Raw genomic sequence first — 19,036 nt, forward strand, 5'->3', positions numbered from 1 at the left:
TGGGGGCCTTCTGAGATTTTTATTGTTCAGAGATTCAGTCTGTACTATAGTTTTTAATTATGAACATAAAAACAATTTTTCTCATGACTCTAACTAAGTGCTGAGTGCTGAGTGTGGTACATTCATCGTATCATAGACTAAAATATAGGAAGAAATATGTGGTCATATCCCCATATTTGAGTCATCATTACTTCTCAAATCAAATTAGGATATGTAAATCCAACCCTATTTCTTGTAACACTTAATTGTATTTAAATAATCTGTTTATACTTCATTCATTGTTTTGTCATTTTACCTTTAATGATCTTATGAATGTTAAGACTATATGCAACTGAATTCTGTATGCTTTCCAAATCTTTGTCTAGCTTGGGGTTACAATTCCTAAGGTCATCCTTCTGAGAAAAAACACAACTGTTTAGAATCTATGCTACCTACTAGGCAACACTTTGTTATCCAAAGCCTATTTGCTACTAAGGGATGCTATTTTATCAGCAGGCTTTCTGCGGTACTACCATAAAGACAAGATGATTAAAGCTATGGTCTGCAGATTTCCAAATTTCCAGTGCCTGTTCCTGTCCTGGTCAGAGAAGAAATTGACACAACTCTTAACTCAGAAATATATTACTCAGTGTTCAAACTGTCTAGGCCTTACTATTTAGAACTCAGATGGTAAATAATCTGCCTGCAATGCAGGAGACCTGGGTTCAATCACTAGGCCATATAGATTCCCTAGAGAAGGGAATGGCAACCCACTCCAGTATTCTTGCCTGGAGAATTCCATGGACAGAGGAGCCTGGTGGGCTATAGTCCATGGACTTGCAAAGAACCTGACACGACTAAGTGACCATCACTTCAGTTCACTTATTTTTAGAAAGTAGTGCTGTCAGAAGAGCAAATAGTTTTGAGTTAAACATTTCTAGTTAGGAGAAAGTATTAGCCAAGGCTATATGGAATCAGGATCCCTAGGTTCAAATCCTGAAGCTGACATGTACCAGTTCTATAATGGAAGATGTTCTATAATGGAAGATGTTTTATAATGAACTAGTGCATCTGTGGCATATTAATTAGTTCATTCTACTTCAGTTTTCACATCTTTAAAAGAGAATGTAATAGTGTCTCCTGAATAAAATATGATGAGGATTAATTTAGATGACTACAAGTTAGAATTACACAGCATGGTGTTTTAAAACATTCATAGGCTTTCAGACCCCATTCCACAACAACTAGATCAGTACATCTAAAGGTGGGGTTCTAGATAATGATAATAAAGAAGTAAAAATAGTGACAGGTAAATACTTACAGATTTTTTTTTTTTATTAATTGTGTATTCCTTGTTCTTGTTCAGTTGCTCAGGGATGTCCTACTCTTTGTGAATCCAGAAACTGCCACATGCCAAGCTTTCTTGTCCTTCACCATCTCCTGGAGATCGCTTCAGCTCATGTTGATTGAGTCAATGATGCCATCCAACCATCTCGTCCTCTGTCCCCCCCTTCTCCTCCTACCCTCAATCTTTCCCAGCATCAGGGCCTTTTGCAGTGAGTCAGCTCTTTGCATCAGGTGGCCAAAGTATCGGGGCTGGAGCCACTACTTTCACTCTCCCCTTTCACCTTCATCAAGAGGCTCTTTAGTTCCTGTTCACTTTCTGCCATTAAGAAGGTATCATCTTTGTGTATGGTGTTAGAAAGTGTTCTAGTTTCATTCTTTTACAAGTGGTTGACCAGTTTTCCCAGCACCACTTGTTAAAGAGGTTGTCTTTTTTCCATTGTATATCCTTGCCTCCTTTGTCAAAGATAAGGTGTCCATAGGTTCGTGGATTTATCTCTGGGCTTTCTATTCTGTTCCATTGATCTATATTTCTGTCTTTGTGCCAGTACCATACTGTCTTGATGACTGTGGCTTTGTAGTAGAGTCTGAAGTCAGGCAGGTTGATTCCTCCAGTTCCATTCTTCTTTCTCAAGATTACTTTGGCTATTCGAGGTTTTTTGTATTTCCATACAAATTGTGAAATTCTTTGGTCTAGTTCTGTGAAAAATACCGTTGGTAGCTTGATAGGGATTGCATTGAATCTATAGACTGCTTTGGGTAGAATAGCCATTTTGACAATATTGATTCTTCCAATCCATGAACACGGTATGTTTCTCCATCTGTTTGTGTCCTCTTTGATTTCTTTCATCAGTGTTTTATAGTTTTCTATGTATAGGTCTTTTGTTTATTTAGGTAGATATACTCCTAAGTATTTTATTCTTTTTGTTGCAATGGTGAATGGTATTGTTTCCTTAATTTCTCTTTCTGTTTTTTCATTGTTAGTATATAGGAATGCAAGGGATTTCTGTGTGTTAATTTTATATCCTGCAACTTTACTATATTTATTGATTAGCTCTAGTAATTTTCTGGTAGAGTCTTTAGGGTTTTCTATGTAGAGGATCATGTCATCTGCAAACAGTGAGAGTTTTACTTCTTCTTTTCCTATCTGGATTCCTGGTCAACCACTTGTAAAAGAATGAAACTAGAACACTTTCTAACACCATACACAAAAATAAACTCAAAATGGATTAAAGATCTAAATGTAAGACCAGAAACTATAAAACTCCTAGAGGAGAACATAGGCAAAACACTCTCCGACATAAATCACAGCAAGATCCTCTATGACCCACCTCCCAGAATATTGGAAATAAAAGCAAAACTAAACAAATGGGACCTAATGAAACTTAAAAGCTTTTGCACTACAAAGGAAACTATAAGTAAGGTGAAAAGACAGCCCTCAGATTGGGAGAAAATAATAGCAAATGAAGAAACAGACAAAGGATTAATCTCAAAAATATACAAGCAACTCCTGCAGCTCAATTCCAGAAAAATAAATGACCCAATCAAAAAATGGGCCAAAAAGAACTAAACAGACATTTCTCCAAAGAAGACATACAGATGGCTAACAAACACATGAAAAGATGCTCAACATCACTCATTATTAGAGAAATGCAAATCAAAACCACAATGAGGTACCATTACACGCCAGTCAGGATGGCTGCTATCCAAAAGTCTACAAGCAATAAATGCTGGAGAGGGTGTGGAGAAAAGGGAACCCTCTTACACTGTTGGTGGGAATGCAAACTAGTACAGCCGCTATGGAGAACAGTGTGGAGATGTCTTAAAAAACTGGAAATAGAACTGCCATATGACCCAGCAATCCCACTTCTGGGCATACACACTGAGGAAACCAGATCTGAAAGAGACACGTGCACCCCAATGTTCATCGCAGCACTGTTTATAATAGCCAGGACATGGAAGCAACCTAGATGCCCATCAGCAGATGAATGGATAAGGAAGCTGTGGTACATATACACCATGGAATATTACTCAGCCATTAAAAAGAATTCATTTGAACCAGTCCCTAATGAGATGGATGAAGCTGGAGCCCATTATACAGAGTGAAGTAAGCCAGAAAGATAAAGAACATTACAGCATACTAACACATATATATGGAATTTAGAAAGGTGATAACGATAACCCTATATGCAAAACAGAAAAAGAGACACAGAAATACAGAACAGACTTTTGAACTCTGTGGGAGAAGGTGAGGGTGGGATATTTCAAAAGAACAGCATGTATACTATCTATGGTGAAACAGATCACCAGCCCAGGTGGGATGCATGAGACAAGTGCTCCGGCCTGGTGCACTGGGAAGACCCAGAGGAATCGGGTGGAGAGGGAGGTGGGAGGGGGGATCGGGATTGGGAATACATGTAAATCCATGGCTGATTCATATCAATGTATGACAAACCCACTGGGAAAAAAAAAAAAATCTAAAAAAAAAAAAAGAAGGTATCATCTGCATATTTGAGCTTATTGATATTTCTCTCAGCAATCTTGATTCCAGCTTGTGCTTCATCCAACCCAGCATTTAGCATGATGCACTTTGCCTACAAGTTAAATAAGCAGGGTAACAATATACAGCCTTGACTCCTTCCCCAATTTTGATCCAGTCTGAAGTTCCAAGTCTGGATCTAACTGTTGCTTTTTGACCCACATATAGGTTGCTCAGGAGGCAGGTAAGGTGGTCTGGTATTCCCATCTCTTTAAGAATTTTCCACAGTTTGCTGTGATCCACACAGTCAAAGGCTTTAATATACTCAGTGAAACAGAATTAGATGTTTTTCTGGAATCCCCTTGCTTTTTCTATGATCCAGTGGATGCTGGCAATTTGATCTCTGGTTCCTTTGCTTTTTCTAAATCCAACTTGTACATCAGGAAGTCCTCAATTCATGTACTGTTGAGGCTTACCTTGAAGAATTTTGAGCATTACCTTGCTATCATGTGAGATGACTGCAATTGTGTGGTAGTTTTAACATTCTTTGGCACTTCCCTTCTTTGAGATTGGAATGAAAACTGACCCTTTCCAGTTCTGTGTCCCGTGCTGAGTTTTCCAAACTTCATGGCATATTGAGTGCAGAACTTTAACAGCTTCATCTTTTAGGAGTTGAAATAGCTCAGCTGGAATTCTATCCATCTCCACTAGCCTTGTTCATAGTTATGTGCCCTAAGGCCCACTTGACTTCACACTCCAGGATGTCTGGCTCTAGGTGGGTGAATCGTGGTTATCTGGGTCATGAAGGTCTTTTTTGTATAGTTCTTCTGTGTATTCTTGCCACCTTTTCTTAATATCTTCTGCTTCTGTTGGGTCCATGCCATTTATGTCCTTCATTGTGTCCATCTTTGCATGCAATGTTGCCTTAGTATCTCTAATTTTCTTGAGCAGATCTCTAATCTTTCTCATTCTATGGTTTTCCTCTATTTCTTTGCAACGATCACTTAGAAAGGCTTTCTTGTCTCTTCTTGCTATTCTTTGGAATTCTGCATTAAGATGGATATATCTTTCCTTTTCTCTTTGCCTTTCACTTCTCTCCTTTTCTCAACTATTTGTAAGGCCTCTTTAGACAATCATTTTGCCTTTTTGCATTTCTTCTTCTGAGAACTGTTTTGATCACTGCCTCCTGTACAATGTTACCAACCTCGGACCATCATTCTTCAGGCAGCCTATCTACCAAATCGAGCACCTTTAATCTTTGCCACTTCCACTGTATGATCTAAGGGATTTGATCCAGTGATACCTGAATTGCTTAGTGGTTTTCCCTACTTCAATTTAAGTTGAATTTTGCAATACGTTCATGATCTACCACGGTCAGTTCCCAGTCTTGTTTTATCTGATTGTATAGAGTGTCTCCATCTTTGGCTGCAAATAATATAACCAACTGATTTTGATATTGACCATCTAGTGATGGCCATGTGTAGAGTCTTCTCTTGTATTGTTGGAAGAGGGTTTCTGAACAGAGTTTCTAAACTAGCTAAATTCTGAGAACCTTGGATTAAAAAATTTAAGAGAAAACTCTGCCTCCCAGTGCTAAAATACTGTCACATTTCCCTCTGCCGCCATCCCCATAGAGACATTTAGCACTTCCTTCCTGGTCATTATCATTTGTCAGTGTGAGGGAGAGGCTTCTGTCTGGGCTATGAGGTGCTACCTGTTAATCAGATTATGATACTATGTTGCACTCGCATGGGTCTGCCATCCCCTTATCTTCCTCAGTGGATAAATAACACTAACTTGTATTCATTAAAACAAGTTCTTTCACTAGTCTAAAAAATTTAGTACCTTATTAGAAAATCACTATGTGCTAAATTGTTGCAATAATCCACACCTTTGGGTGGTCCTAACCCACATTTATTCTTGGTCTGGCCACTTGTCTGACCTTTGATCCATAAAACTGCAGCAAGCTGATGGAAACAAAGACTTATAAGTGCTTAATTTTGAGATGTTCTCTCTCCCTGGAGCCCTGTGATCATAAGCATAAGAACAAGCCCGGATTAACTTGTAGAAGAACATGTATCCCTGTTAGCCATCAGATGGAGAGAGACCATTGACTCTCAGTTGTCTGCAGACACATGAATGAAAGCTGCAGGATGAGCTAGCTTAATCTAGTTAAACTTGCAAGTTCACAGAATCATGATTAAAATTAATGGTTGCAATTTTTAAGTCACTATGTTTGGAGTTATTGTGTTATGTAGTTAGTGATAGCAGATTCGAAATGATGTGCCTCATTGTTCTTATTACCCATGATGTAGATATTACCTGCTGGTTGGGTATTACTCCTTAACTTAGCTGTGCAAAGTAAGATACTCCCCATCTACTTCCTTCTGTCCTACCCCAAGTAGGTCAAGAGCAGCTGAGATTCTCTCCTAGTCATTAAAAATTAGAAAGTAAAACCATAGTATCCTTGACAACTTCTTATCCCTAGACCAAGAATCCCATATTAGAGATCCACTGCCTTTTGGGTTAAGTAGCACATGAATATGAGACTTTTTCCAGTTTGAGCTTTGGACTCAAACTACTGCTTGACCCTACCATCTTATACATGAATTGGCAAACTTTGTCTATAAAGGGATAGATAATAAATAGTTTAGAACTTTTGGATCTATGCAGTCTCTGTCATAACTATTCAGCTCTGCCATTATAACACAAATGCCTCCATAGACAATAGGCAATAATAGAGCATGGCTATGTTCCAATATAATTTTGCTTCCCAAAACATGTAGTGAGCCACAATTACTCCAAAAGCCAAAATCTTCCAAACTTGATCTATATTCTGAAGATTTCCATATCTGCCTAACAGCCTTTTTTTTTTTAATTTAAAAAAACATTATTCCCAGAGTGAGGTGCACATGCCTTTGTGTGTGGGGGAAAAAGAGGCTAATGTGTGGGTCTTAGGCTTCTGACATAAGATATTTGCTACTCAGTCCTAGCATAGATAGGTCCAGTAGTATTTGATTGATATTCTCCTAAAGCTGTTCTAGCAACTCTTTTCTAGTACCCATAATAAAGATTTCCATGTTCATTTACAGACTAGAGCATCATAATTCCTCAGGCTATTTGACAATATACTGTTTCCTCAGTGTTTTTACTCTGCTCAAGGGCCAGGAACTTATCAATCCCAGATAAATTTCTTTCCCTACATTTTGCTTAATGAAGCTTCTCAATAATGTGCACTATAAGGCTTGAAAGCCTACCTACATTTTTTTCCTGATCATTTAATTCCTGTAACATGGTTCTTTGTTGTTTAATCCCAATTATCTCCCTCTTCATTTATTAGACACTGCCTGTGAATGTTTTGCATGTATATTTAGCAGAAGTGTTCAGCCCGGGTTGCATTGCTTATCCTGTTATTTATACCAGAATATAAATGAATGTTGCAAAGTAAGTGGGACTGAAACTTGTCTGTGTCCTCCCTTCCATTCCATCTATTTCTTATTAGACTGCCTTTCTTTTAAAACAAACAGTTAAACTTTCTTTAGAAATTCCACAGGGTTGCAGACAATTATACACCACATTTGTCCTAGCTCACAAGGCTAAGGGCAATATTTTCTCCACCAGGAAAGGATAGTTCCAGTCTTCTGAAGAAAGAACCTTCTTGAATGTTTTACCATCCCAGTATCTCCAACACTATCTATCTCCTGATAAAGGCACTCTGTACCATGATTGCTGTGTTTGGATCTAATTCTATGCTCAGTATCTTTTCTACTAAGTTTATGTGACATATTAGAGCAACACTGGCTCATTGTCATTCAAGCCTGGTCAATCTCCCTGTGGGATAGGATTACACTGTACATGTATAACTTGGTTCTTGTGCCTTGCATCATCTTGAGAGTATACAAAGGCATAGGAGTAGAGTCATCTAGAAATTCCACTTCTAACTTGTAGTTGAAAATGCATATAACTGATAATGAATGCATGCTGCAGAAACTTTGCTTTATCCACTAGGAAAATTTTAGTTTTTAGTGACTTTGGATGTTGGCTTTGATATGGCTATAGTCTAGATTTCTTCCCTATTTTCTTGCCTTCTGCCTTCTTTGACTTTGAAGCTCCATCTGCTAGCATTCTGCATGTTTCTCTCAGGTTTTCGACATGATCATATCTTGAAAATCTGCCCCAGGTGTACTTTTGAAGATGTTGGTAGGAAGGCAAGTTTCCAATTCTTATAATCTTCTAAGACATAACATTTAAGTTCTTTTAGGTATTTCAGAGTAGGATGCTGTAAAAAAATGACATTAGTATTGATAATCATCTCATGTTATAGAAGCATATGTTCCTATATCCAATTTTATCTCTAGTTCTTCATAGTAAACCAAATAAAGGTGAAATGAATAGCAAATACTGTATCCTAAAATGTTTTTATAATTATAATTTATTTTCTATTTTTTCTTCTGATTATTTCTCAGAGAAAATCAGTAGGAATTTCCAGAGCTTAATAAAATAGATTTCTACTGATTGCAGATCCTTCTCTTATGTGTGTAAAAAGTTCAAATAGACTATGCTTTAATGAAATGCTAAACTCTTGACCTAATTGCTTTTGATATTTCTAAAGTAAATGTTGAACTGTCTAACATTCTTTGAGTTATCAATCTGAATCAGACCTTGTAATACAGCCACCACTGAAGGCTATGTTTGCACCAAATGAACTGAGCTGTCATATTTACAGCTGAATAAGACTTCAAGAAAATTCATCCAATTATTTTTATTAATGCCTTAACTATTTTTTTTCCTTGCTCAGTGATCCGCATCTACCAAGTGTAAATTGCCCAGGAGTACTTGAGTAAAGACTATCTGACCAAATATTAAAATATTTTTGCTCTCAGATAAAATATCTTCAAAATAAGTAGAGAAAAACAAGATAAAAGCAAAACAAAACTGAAATAAGACGTTTGTCTTATTGCAGCAGTGTTAACTGAAATATAGTAAAATGCCAGTAATAAGTATCTGAATTTGTATTGGCCTTCCACACTACCATTTGTGTATTACCACCAAGACAAATATAAAATAATACATTGTCCTAAGATAATTAAATAGTTTCCAGCCTCTGATTATATATAGACTGTGTTTTATAAAAGTTTCTTTGGCCTGACCTGCTTTGCCCCTTTTCTACTGTTCAAACAAAGAATAATGCTATTTAGGCTTAAGAAAAGATTTGTTGTTCTGTGAGACATTACACTTCTATGTTTTCACACTCTTCATGAGTGAAAGAAAAAGTGTGGTGACATGAAAAAATGCATTCACAATTAACTTGTCTTATAAAGTTCCAACCATTCTCATTCCCACAATATAAATGTTTTTTCCTGTTGAATAAATGGCATGGATTACTTATATTCTTTTCTTGGAAATGTGATCACAGGGTTACAAAAATCCTGAGTACAGCAAGCACACTAGTATTCCATCCTATAACACTCCTGGAAATGATGACATTTCATCAATTAATTAAAATTTTTAAATACTTTTGGAACAAATTTTTTAAAAACTTGGAAAACAATTTAAAATATGAGCAAATATCTTAAATGACAAAGCATACCCCTTGGACTTAACAGATATCTTCAGGATATTAAAACCAAAATCAGCAGGATACACATTTTTTTCAAATCCATAGGACATTCTCTAGGATAAAGCACATGCTAGGCCCCAAAGCCAGCATCGACAAATTTAAGAAATTAGAAACTATATCAAACATTTTTTGAGACAAATGTATGAAACCAGAAATTAACTACAGAAAGAAATGGGAAAAGAACAAGCAGGTAGAGAATAAACAACATGCTACTAAAAAACCAATGGGTCAATGCAGAAATCAAAGAGGAAATCAGAAAACACCTTAAGACAAATGAAAATCAACATACAATACTCCAAAAATCTAAGATGCAGCAAAAGTAGTTTTAAGAGAGAAAGTTACAGGGACACTGGCCTTCCTCAAGATGCAAGCAAGACTTAAGTAAACAATCTAACATACTACTTAAGAGAAGTAGAAAAAAGACCAAAGTGCAAAGTGAGCAGAAGACAGGAAATAATTAAGATCAGAGAAGAAATAAATAAAAGAGAGATCAATAAAAATAATAGAAAAGATCAATTAAACCAAGAACTAGTTTTTAAAATAGGTAAAATTCATCTTATTCAGTCCCATCAAGAAAGGAAAGATCCAAAAAGCAAAGGAAGAAGTGAAAGAAGGGAAATAACAACTGATACCACATAGGCATTAAAAAAATCATAAGAGAATACTATGATCAGCTATGTCAACAAATCAGATAACTTGGGAGAAATAAATTTCTAAAAACAAATAACCTGCTGAGATGAATCAAGAAGGAACACAATTTTAAAGGACTAATTACTTGTAGTAAAATTGAAATAAAGAAGAAAATGCTCAGCAAACAAAAATCCAGTTCTTGACAGCTTCAGACAGGAATTCTACCAAACATATAAAGAAGAGCTAATATAGATCCTTCTCAAGCTATTCCAAAAAACTTGAGGATGAAACACTCCTAAAATCATTCTGTAAGGCCATTACCCTGATACCAAAATCAGACAAAGATACTACAAAAAAGAAAACTATAGACCTATATATTTGAATATAGATGCAAAAATCTTCAGCAAAGTATTAAGAAACTGAATACAACAATACATATAAAGGACCATATACCATAGGGTCACAAGAATGTTTCAACACTCACAAATCAATCAATGTGATACATCACATTAATGAAATGAAGGATAAAAATCAGATGATCATCTCAATAGACAAAAAAATTGACAAAATTCAACCTTCATTCTTGATAAAAACTCTCAATAAAGAGGGTATAGAGGAAACATGTTTCAATATAAAGGGTCATTTATGACAGATTCACAGCTAACATTGTACTCAAAAAGCTAATAACCTCTCCTTTAAAATTAGGAACAAGACAAGCATACTTACTCTTGCCAGATCTATTTAACATAGTAGTGGAAATCCTAGCCACAGCAATCAGAAAGGAAAAAAAAAAATAATAAAAGGCATCCAAATTGAAAGGCAAAAAGTAAAACTGGATATTTTACATAGAAAATCCTAAAATCTCCACTGAAAAACTATTAGAACTAATAACTGAGTTCAGCAAAGTTTCAGGATACAAAATTAATTGAGAAACCTATTGATTTTCAATATACAAATAATGAACTATCACAAACAGAAAGTTTAAAAATCACTTTTAAAATCACATCTAAAGAATAAAATACCTAAGAAGAAATTTAACCAAGGAGATGAAAAATCTATACTCTGAAAATAGGAAGAATTTCTTAATCTCGTCAGCAGTGATTAGGACCATTTTAATATTTTATATAGTTAAGATAATATAATTAAACAAGGTTTTAGTTCAATTTTTTCAGCAAAAATTACATTTATGTATCATTTAATATTTTATAATATCAGTTCTTATGGAATAGTTCATGTACTATGATTTTCTTGAACATTTCCTGCTTTCAGACAGAACCTAAGTTTAGAAAAGGAAATGATAGCCACATCATGAAGAGTTTGGATTTAGAAATGGCCTCAATTCCAAGACATTGGTTTAAAATTACGGTCCTTGCGTACATATAGGTCTACTATTATATTCTTGTTTATTTTGTGTTGTCTAAAATGATTTTTACCCTTGAAATATACTAATGGAATCTGGATAATCTGGGGGTGATCATATTTTTAACCAAACAGAAACAGAACTTATGTGTGATGCTTTTATCAGCATTCATAGTCATGTCGGTTTCGGATGGTAGTTTAATTTTGACTAGTTACTAAGGACATAGTAAAGACTATTTCCTAAAATAAATATATGAGGAAAATTTATGTAATTGTGAGTGATCAAAGTAATAAGGTGTATCTTATTTCATTGCAAATGTCCCAAGAATCTCTCTATTTTATTATTTAAATTCAGGAACTGGTCGACTTCCTAAAAATTTCATTCACTGAAAAACTGAGATTTTTTTTCCTCATAATTTCCCTAATGTTTTTCTAAAATTAAACAAATACACATCACTTTGAGAATTTTACTGTCAGTATTTTGGAAATACAAACAAAATTTAAAATGTTTTCTCTTGTTGTCACTCCATCAATTCTTCCCTCTATATTCTACCTTTTTTTGGTTTGTTTGTTTTTCCCTATATGTGGGGAATGAGAAAGAAAAAAAATAATAACATTAAAAATATACCTTATCTGGTGAATTTTTCCATGGTGGCTGGTATAGATTAAGATCTACATTACTTTGAATCTTTTAAGAAGTAGATACCAAGATAGGCTTAGGTGTGCAAGGTAAGTATTCGAGACAATAGGGTGGAATCCAGGTCAGATTTTAAGAGCCATTAAATTATGATTCAGGCTTGACTCTATATGAAGGAGAAGAAAGGAGGAGGAAATGAAGAAAGGAGGCGGAGGTACTTAGCCTGCAGTGTAGGTATTTGATCTGTGAGCAAAATCATTAGAGAGTCTTCAAATCAAAGCTGCCCATCAGCAAAGTTCCGTATCCTAGGAATGGGCGGGCCTTAGTATCTCTTCTGTGCTCAGTCATTGGCTAAAAGTTGGCCACGGGAAGTATGGCTTTTGTGTAAACACAGTGATAGTTATTAAAGTGCATTAGCTAGGGTCATCAGTCAGTTGCACATCCTGAACATAAAAACATGATACATGCATTTTTATAACTTTCAGAAGATACTAGCAGTACAAGTTCAGCAAATTTATTGTGTGAAGAGGACTGGGGCACCTGTGAAAAAATTGCCAATAGACTTGGGAAAGAGATAGTGGTGAAAGGGAGGCAGCATTAGAAAACAGTGTCTACATGTATTCCCCATCCATGGCTGATTCATGTCAATGTATGACAAAAACCACTACAATATTGTAAAGTAATTAGCCTCCAACTAATAAAAATAAATGAAAAAAAAAAAAGGAAAAAAAAAAGAAAAGAGTGTCTAAATGTTTTATTTCCTTATCTTCTCCTATTTACATGCTTACTTTAATATAGCAGTTTTCTTTGTAGATCTTGAGGTGCCAGTAAAAACAGGCATAAGTTAACATTTTCAGACCCTTCCTCACAGGAACACAGGGAGATAAATGAACACCTCCACATTACAGCTGTAAGGAAGCTCTAATGTCCTTTTACTTGCAGTGCATCTCTTCCAGACAGGGACCTAAAAATGCACTGTACTAGGTTTCATATAATGTGCAAATTCTTCTTATTTTTATCAGTAAATTTTAACAACTTATTTTAGGACATAATTATTTTTTACCTCTCATGTCCAGAAGACTACTAAGCAAAATATATTCTAATATTTGCTGAATCAATAAAAATGAGGATTTAAAAAAATTCTTGGCATAAAAATTTATACCTGCAGAACTTCTAGGAACATTGATAGTTTGACTCCTTCCACATATAAACTTTAAAAAGATAAAAATCACGGAGTCAAAAGAGAAATAGTTACCAGAGAGCTTATTCTTTAAAGTACTGCAACTCAAGGGAGGAGAATTGTAAGTCTCTGGTTCTCTGGCCTGAGTGCTCTCCCCAACCCCCAAGGCTGTTAAAACAATAAGCAGAGAAAACTTCATTTTTATCCACTGAAGATACCAGTAAACAGAGGTTAGTGCCAGAAGAATAACTGAGAAGTGAAAGGACAAATTGTGGCAGCTAGAGAATGGCAAAAAGAGTAAGATCCAAAATCCGTGTGTAAGTCTGACCATATTCCTGGCTGGTATCTGAACTTCAGAATCATGGGAACGACAGCAGGAGGAACAGCAAATTTTAGCTAGAAGGAAACGAGGACTGTGCTTTTTAAATATACAGTTGCATGGGGTAAAATCTGGGTTTTGTTGCTTCATCTTGTATTTCATATGAGCGCATTTCCCAATTGTGCAACAGCTGGGCCATTGTCAATAGAAATCTTCCCGGTTGGAGATGTCAGAAGACAGATCCTGAGGCTGGTAGATCAACTGAGAATCGAAGAGTAACTTCCCTAAGAGCAAGGAAACCACAGAGAGCACAAAATAGAGCCTAGAACCACAACAACGCTTAATATCTAATGTCCAGTTTTCAGTCAAAAGACGCTTGTATTTTTCTCCTCTTTAAAGGGTCTTTCACAGAGCAAAACCTTTTTCTTTGATTTTGAGAAAGCCTAAATTATCAAACTTTTCTTTTGTTGATTACATTTTTGGTTTGTATCTAAGAATTCTTAGCTTAGTCCTAGATAAGGGAAATTTTCTCCTATAATTTTTATCAAAGTTTTAGTTTTACATTCTATGTAATTACATGATTGTCTCCATCTGTTTGAGCTGCTGTATCAGAAATGCCATAAAGTGGGTGGTTTATAAACAACAGAAATTATTTCTCACAGTCCTGGAGTCTGGAAATCCAAGATCAGGAAACAGCAATGTCTAGTTCTGGTGAAGGCTCTTCTACCGACTACTCATTTTCCCTTATATCCTCACATGGCAGAGAGCAGAGGGCCAGAAGTTTTCTCATGACTGTTATTAAGGCACTAATCACATTCATTAGAGATCTGAGTTTGTGACCTCATCTAATCCAACTATCCTCAAACGTGCTACTTCCTAATACTATCGCATTCAGGGGTGGGATTTTAAAAATGAAATCTGGAGGAACAAAAGCATTCAGTTCATAACAGTAATCTATTTATATATGTGTGTGAGACTTCTGTTTAGGTTCTCCAGCAACATTTGTTAAAATCTTATCTTCCCCCCGCCTTGAGTTAATTTTGCACATTTATCAAGTCAATTGTAAGTGGAAAGTGGTAGGACAGGAAGACCCAGACCTCATTTCTCCATGCTGAATCAATAATATATGATCCAAAAAGCAATTATAAGAATTATAGAAAACTTTAAGAAATAACAATGCCCCAGGTAAGCTCAAAGCCAAGAACATCCACAATTAAGTGGATAAATAAAGGTGATCCATTTCACCCATGTCAGTCCTTCCTCCACACTGGCAAAGCTTAAAACAATCAGGAGAAAGTATCCAGCTTGTAGCTTCTCCCTTGGGAAACATTGTATAGAATATATATCACACATTCCAGCCTATCTGGGAGTCTCAAGAAGGATTGGGTTCTGTCTTGCCCAACTCAGAGCACTGACAGGGAACTGACATATTTTAAATGCCTGGGGGCTGCTGAGAACAACAACAACAACAAAAAATGTACCTGGGTGGCTTTTTGCAGCCCAGCCCAGAGACCTTGATAGTTAGAGCAAGAGATGCCAAGCATGTGGGGGAAAGGAAAAAAGAAAAAAAAAAAAAAACTGGCAAATTTCTCTAATTGGGAAGTTACAAACAAGCCCAGAAAAGATACATCTGAACAAAATGTTTGAGAAGCTATCAGAATCTCAAGATGAAATGGTTGGTGAAGTTCTTTCTTTATATGAAGACAGCCTGTAAAGCTTGGGAGAGGTGTCTTTTTTTCAAATGCACAAATCACCACAAATATAACAAGGCACAGAAGAAAACAAGAAATCATAGCCCATGCAAAACAACAATCTGCAAAAACTAGACCTAAAGAAATTTAGCATCTATGATTTATGTGATAAAGAATTTAAAAAAATATTCATGTTGAAGATGCTCAGTGTGGCACTCAGTTCAGTTCAGTCACTCAGTCGTGTCTGATTATTTGTGACCCCACGGACTCCAGTACACCAGGCTTCCCTGTCCATCCCAGAGCTTACTGAAACTCATATCCATTGAGTCGGTCCCATGAGATGCCATCCAACCATCTCATCTTCTGTCAGCCCCTTCTCCTCCCACCTTCAATCTTTCCCAGCATCAGGGTCTGTACAAATGAGTCAGTTCTTCACATCAGGTGGCCAAAGTATTAGAGCTTCAGCATCAGCATCAGTCCTTCCAATGAATATACAGAACTGATTTCCTTTAGGAAGGACTGGTTGGATCTCCTTGCTGTCTAAGGGACTCTCAAGAGTCTCCTCCAACACCACAATTCAGAAACATCAATTCTTTGGCACTCAGCTTTCTTTACAGTTCAACTCTCACATCCATATATGACTATTGGAAAAACCATAGCTTTGACTAGACAACCATTTGTTGGCAAAGTAATGTCTCTGCTTTTTGATATGCTGTCTAGGTTGGTCATAACTTTTCTTCCAAGGAGCAAGTGTCTTTTAATTTCATGGCTGCAGTCACCATCTGCAGTGATTTTGGATCCCCCCTGAAATAGTCTGTCACTGTTTCCATTGTTTCCCCATCTATTTGCCATGAAATGATGGGACCAGATGCCATGATCATTAGTTTTCTGAATGTTGAGTTCTAAGCCAACTTTTTCACTCTCTTCTTTCACCTTTATCAAGAGACTAGAGAGCATAAATAAAATCTTAATAAAATTTAAAAATTTCAGATAAAATCTGAAAACTTAGGCATGAACGTAATGAAAACATCAACAAAGAAATTGAAACTATAAAAAGAACCAAAGAGAATTCTAGAGCTGAAAAAATACAATAACAGAATTGAAAAATTCACTGGAGTTTTGCAATAGCAGACATAATCAAGCAGAAGGTAAATACAAGTGATCTCAAAGATAGGTAATTTGAAATTATAGAATTAGAAGGAGTAAAAGAATTAAAGTGAAGAAACCCAAAAGGACTTGTGGAACCTTATTATGAAGATTAATATAAGCATTATGGAAATTCAAGATGGAAAAGCAGGAGAAAGAGACACTGAAAGAAAATTTGAAGAAATATTGGTCAAAGATATCCCAAAACTCAGAAGGAAGTAGACACACACATTCAAGACCATTAAAGAATCCCAGCCAGTATAAACTTAAAGAAGCCCACACTGAGACCCACTGTAACCAAACTGGCAAAAAACCGAAAGCAAAGAGAAAATCTTGACAGCAGCAAGAGAGAAAAACTTGTCACATAGAAGGGAATTCTCGTAAGATTATCTGCAAATTTCTTATCAAAAATAGTACAAAGCAGGGAGTGAGATTATACATTCAAAGTGCTTTTAACTTTTAAATTATATACCTCAATTAAAAGTCTTGCTGCAGCTTCTCCTTTATATTTGGGTGTGGGGTATCCTTTTCGGTGGGTTCCAACTGCGACTTCAGTGCTCTCACGAAGGAGATGAGCACATGTCTACTGTGCCATCTTGTACCTATCTTCTGTACAATGGAATGTTACTCAGCCATAAAAGGAACAGAAAGTGACATTTGCAGGAATATGGATAGACCTAGAGATTGTTACACTGAATGAAGTAAGTCAGAGAAAGACAAGCATATATTGCTTATATGTGACATCTTAAGAAAAGGTACAGATTCACTTATTTATCAAACAGGAATAGAATCAGAGATGTAGAAAACAAGCTTATGGTTACCAGGGGGTAATGACAGGGAGGGACAAATTAGGAGTCTGGGATTGACATAGACACATTACCAGATATAAAATAGATAGCTAAGAACCTATTGTACAGCACAAGGAACTCCACTCAGTACTTTGTAATGGTCTACAGGGAAGAAGAATCTAAATAAGAGTTAATATATGTATAATTGATTCACACTTCTCAACAATACAATATGTTTTTTAAGTCACCAAAACAAGCCCATAACTAGCATCAAATTCAGTGGTGAAATCCTGAAAACTATCTTTCTGAGAATGACCACTTTCATTACCTCATTATATAGTATTGAAGTCCTAGTTAGAGCAATTAGGAAAAATAAGAAATGAAAGACATCTAAAATGGCAACAGATAAATTATTCTCTACCCAAAGATGACATGATCTTAGAAAACCCTAAAGATCCCACTCAAAACTGGTGGAACAAATAAGCAAATTCAGTGAAGCTGTGTGATATAAAATCAATACACAAAAATCAGTTCTGCTTCTATACATTAGAAATAATCTAAAAAAAAGATTAACAAAACAATCTCCATTACAATCATATCAAAAAGAAGAAAATACTTAGGATTAAACCTAGGATGATTTCTTGGTTATTAACACCAGAAACACAGCCAGTGAAAGAAAAAGTAGACAAATGTGGGAGTACATCAAACTTAAAAACTTCTGTGCAATAAAGGACATAACCAACAGAGTGAAGAAGCAACCAATGAAATGGGAGAAAATATTTGCAAATCATACTTTGAGTTTTAAATCCACAGTATATAAAGAACTCCTACTGTTGAACAAGAACAACAAAAGGGCCTAGTTGAAAAATGAGCAAAGAGCTGATATAGAAATTTTTCTGGAGATATATAACTTACCAACAAACATATGAAAAGTTGCTCAACATTACTAGTCATCAGGGAAATGCAAATCAGGGCCATAATGAGATACTGTCTCATTGCTAGGATCTCCTGTATAGGTCCTTTGACTTGAGTCAGCAGACTTTGTCGTGTTTTTTTTTTTGAGTTTGTGCTCATTGACATTTATCTGTTCCTGGCTTTTTCAGTACAATGTCTGTAATAAATGAAACAAACAAAAATGAAGGGAATACAAAAAGACATGCTTTTCTTTGTGTTTTAAATTTGCTACTTATTCTATATTTGTTCATTTTCCACTTTCCAGTCATGTGTATGTGTGTGTATGATGTAACTTAGAGTTTTATGTTGTACTTTATGTGAGGAACAGGAAAATTTTGGTATATCCTGTCTTTTCAGAAGTGGAAGTCCATTCATATATCATTTTATGATACTTTGTTGGATGTTACTTGCCAAAGTAACTCTTGAGGCTTTTTCTTTTATCTTAGTCATTTTTCTGTCCCAAGTCCCTACCACCTTTCTTTCATAAGGTACTCAATAACTGTTAATTTTCTTTAATGAATTTCTAATATGGATTTTTGTCTTTGTTCCATAATTGACTAACTGTGATTTTAGGTAAATAGTTTATTTTCCTTGTTCTCAGGTTTTTCTATCTATAGACTCCAACTCTAAAGAGCTATTAAAAAGTGTATATTAATTCTACACACATTATGTTATGATAGTTAATTCCATTTCCTAATAATTTATTTGCCCTGAATTCTAAACCTCTTATGAGTTTGTGCTGTTACTATTTGTTTTAAATAAAATGCTCTGTATATATTCTCTTTGTTAATGATGAGTTTCTTGAACCCTTACTTTGAAATTAGTGATGCTTAAATAAGTGATACTTAAATGGTTTCTGCATTGGAAAATAAGTTCTTAAGATTTCACTCTTTTATCTTTAACATTATTA

General features: G+C 35.5%; 1 long non-coding RNA gene across 1 annotated transcript; it reads right to left on the reverse strand.

Moving 5' to 3' along the window:
* Nucleotides 1-701: 701 nt before the first annotated feature.
* On the reverse strand, nucleotides 702-18,613 carry LOC122428828. Its single transcript, XR_006265826.1, has 3 exons — nucleotides 18,601-18,613; nucleotides 1,586-1,593; nucleotides 702-850 (listed from the first exon to the last, which is right to left on the reverse strand). It is a non-coding gene; the product is annotated as an uncharacterized LOC122428828 (long non-coding RNA).
* Nucleotides 18,614-19,036: the final 423 nt, after the last annotated feature.

The sequence above is a fragment of the Cervus canadensis genome, chromosome 27 (genome assembly GCF_019320065.1).
Source record: "Cervus canadensis isolate Bull #8, Minnesota chromosome 27, ASM1932006v1, whole genome shotgun sequence".
NCBI classification, from domain to species: domain Eukaryota; kingdom Metazoa; phylum Chordata; class Mammalia; order Artiodactyla; family Cervidae; genus Cervus; species Cervus canadensis.